The following is a 4,003-nucleotide window of genomic DNA, read 5'->3' as shown; positions in this document are numbered from 1 at the left end:
TATATATCAATGTTAATATCAAATCAACTATTTAAAAGTTTTAATTTTTTATGTAATTTCTTTAATATATTTATTTATTATAATTTAATTTAAGTTTAATAATGAAATAATTTTTTTTAATAATATAACATTTTATAAAGATAAAATGAGATGTTTATCATGTATTTGATTGTGTTTATCTGCAGTTAGTTACACGAATTCAAATATGGAGCTTTAATAAGTTGTATCTATGCACAGTTTACTTATAATCTTGAGTTTTAAGTAATATGCATTAATAAACAGTACTTTACGCATAAAAATTGATTTTCAAGAGTTTTTATCAAATGATTTATAATATAGAATATATTTTTTTATATATAATTTAATTTAAATTTAATAATAAAACAATTTATTTTTGGTTTAATATTATAAATTTTATGAAGATAATAACTAAATATTCTGTTAAAATTTAATGATTATACTAATTATATTTTAGATTTTTTATATTTAAAATGAGATGTTTATCTTGTATTTGATTGTGTTTATTTGTAGTTAATTACACGAATTCAGATATGGAATGAAATCGGATATAGATGAAATCGTTTAGGATGAATATGTTTAATAGTTTTTAAAAGTTTTAACCAAATGATTTATAAGATAGTATATATATATATATATATATATGTATGTATATATATATATATTTAAAAATTGTATGTACAAAATAATTGTATAATATAACATAAATAGTAATACATAAAGGAATAATACAACACATTTGGTCAAACACATTAACCGATTAATAGTGAAATCACAGGGGGTGATGAGCCTATCAATTCAGATGAGTCATGGGTGAATCAGCCACTTTTACTTTCTTTCTTTTTTTTTGTTTTTTTTTTTTTTTTTGAAAAAAACAAATTTTAATTCTTAGCATCTTTTCATTAAAAGATTTTTTTTTAATATTTTTGAAACAAAAATCCATTTTTATAATTGTTTTCAAAAACAAAAAAAACCTTTTTAAAAACTTTTTAATCCATTATATTATAATCTAATCTCGTTTATTTAAAATATTTAATAGATACCCTTTATTTAATTTGTCATTTTACAGTCTACATATTTTCACTAGAAATATAGTTTTTATTAAAAATCAAATATTTTTTTTAATAATTGTTGATTTTAAGAAAAAAATTATGGTTAATATAATTACTTTTCATTTATTGATAGTTTATTTTATTTTCTAGATTTGCTGGGGTAAATAAAATAAAAAACAAAATTGACATAAAAGAAAAGAAAAGACATTTTTCTCAAATCACAAAGCACAAAAGAACTTTTTACTTTTTGTTTTTTCTCTCTTTCAGACTCTTGTTCTTTAGACTCTTTACTAAATGCATATTCGGTTAAGTGTTTATTAAGTAACATTATCTTATTGGATGCATATGGTAATGACTAATAATCTTACCGATAAGAGCGAAGAAAAGAACCAAAAGTCTTACCATTACAACAAATTTGGGTTTATAGGACATCCCCAATCTCTAAGTGTCCCAATAGACCGTTTTATATGACTTAATTTATAGAACCAAAATATAAAGTGTCCTATCTAAAGGTGTTATAATAAGTTTATATGACGCTTTTGGACGTCTTAACAAGGTTTTTAGGACATTTTTAATACATAGTGTCGCATTAGCAACTTTATAGGACACTTTTGAGAAAGTGTCCTATAAACCCAATTTTTATAGGACATTTGTTTTTATAGGACACTTTCTCAAAAGTGTCCTATAAAGTGGCCTAATGTGACACTATGTATTAAAAATAACCTAAAAAACTTGTTTAGACGTTCAAAAACATCATATAAACTTATTACAACACCTTTAGATAGGACGCTTTATTTTTTTGGTTCTATAAATTAAGTCTTATAATAGGACACTTAGAAATTGGGAATGTCCTATAAACCCGAATTTATTGTAGTGTACTCGATAAGTGAGTGCGACGACTCTTACCATGTTTAGCGTTTACCGGGTAAATTATTGCATAGTATATTGTTTTCGTTAACTAAAATCTTACAAAGTAAGTACGTAATAGTGTTGATTTTTGTCGACAAACATTTACCCAGATAAACGTTGGGTAAACGAGCGCTTAGAGATGTTTACAAAGAAGAAGCCACCACGCAAATTCAAAAGCAAACACCACAATTTTAAGGTTAAATGAAAATAAATTGCCATCGTCACTCGTATTGTTGAGTGTCACACGGTTCCAATTTAGAAACACCTACACTACCTCGTCTCCTTCATAAAATATGTGACGGAAACTATTAAATGGAAGACTTTTATCTACGGATATTTTCTGGGAAAATTTGTTGCTAAAAGGGTGATTCGTCACAAAAGTTGGTGGTTAAATTATTGGTGGTAAACACAAATCAATAACAGATTACATTTCTGGGTCATTTGGTATTTTCTTGAAAACATCGAATTCTATGGGACCCATTTGTATATTCTTATAAAATATCGGTATCTATCAGAACCATGGGTACTTTCTGGGTGATCTATCGGTGATTACAGACGAAAATTTTACTAGGTGAATTTTTGAAGGGGAAAAAAACAAGAATTTGATATAAATAAATAAAGTTTCAAGGTAGTAATTTAAATTGGAAACTATTTCAAATTTTATTTTTAAAGTTTGAGGGGGATCCAATTCTCCCTCTGGCTCCAAGTGGCTCTGCCCCTGCACCAACATGTGTCGGTTGGAGGCTAAAAGACTCGGTTTTAAAAATTCACATGAACACCCAAACAAAAGCAACACATTAAGAGATTTTTGAATCTCTTGCATAAATTGATAGTATTTTATGTTGTAAGACTTGTAATTAATACTTTTGGTCTAAATGTTTATTAATGTAGTATATAGATATACTTGGTATCACGTGAGACAAACTTGTTTTTATAAGACTTGTGAGACCTTTTTTTTACACTTGAAACTTCACAGCAAAACACTGTAAGTGTACAGTGTTTTGCTGTAAAGTTTCAAGTGTAAAAAAATGGTCTCACGAATCTTATAGAAACATAGTGATCTCACGTGAACCCAACCCAACCATACATATATATACATATATACATATATACATATATATACATATATACATATATATATATATATATACATATATATATATATATTTAAAAATTATATGTACAAAATAATTAATGTAGCATAAATAGTTAGGGAAAATTGCACCAAAATGTAACCAACTTTCAYCTRATTCCTATTTTGGGGAACCAACTTTCAAAATCGTCATTTTGGGGAACCAACTTGCACCYRATTCCTATTTTGGGGAACCAACTTGCAAAATAATTATATAAAAATAACTAAAATTCGTTTTTCTCCAAAAATTAATGCAATAAAATCTATTTTTTATTTCAAATCTTGTTTTTTTTAATTCAGATATCAAATTGAACATTCAAAAAAAAATCCAAATTACCACAATAAAAATTGTTTATTACTAATGCAAAAAATCAATTTAAAAGACAAAAATTAATTGATACGGATTGGTTAGATACAAAAATCTTGAATGTGATATTTAATATTTATTTTTTAATGCATCAATTAATTTTTTTTCTATTAAATTTATTTTTGTTTGCATTAACAAAAAATAAATTTTATTGTGGTAATTTGGATTTTTTTTAATGTTCAATTTGATATCTAAATTAAAAAAACGAGATTTGAAATGAAAAATAGATTTTATTGCATTAATTTTTAAAAAAAACGAATTTTAGTTATTTTTCTATAATTATTTTGCAATTTGGTTCCCCAAAATATGAATCAGGTGCAAGTTGGTTCCCCAAAATGACGATTTTGAAAGTTGGTTTCCCAAAATAAGAATTAGGTGCTAGTTGGTTCCCCAAAATGACGATTTTAAAAGTTGGTTCCCCAAAATAAAAATTAGGTGAAAATTGGTTCCATTTTAATACAATTTTTCCAAATAATAATATACAAGGGATAAAACAACACATTTGGTCAAACATATTGCCCAATT

This window comes from Cynara cardunculus (genome assembly GCF_001531365.2).
Source record: "Cynara cardunculus var. scolymus isolate 2C chromosome LG 1, CcrdV1, whole genome shotgun sequence".
In the NCBI taxonomy this organism is placed as follows: Eukaryota; Viridiplantae; Streptophyta; class Magnoliopsida; order Asterales; family Asteraceae; genus Cynara; species Cynara cardunculus.
The sequence above is the reverse complement of the archived record's forward strand: the minus strand, read 5'-3'. Positions refer to the sequence as shown.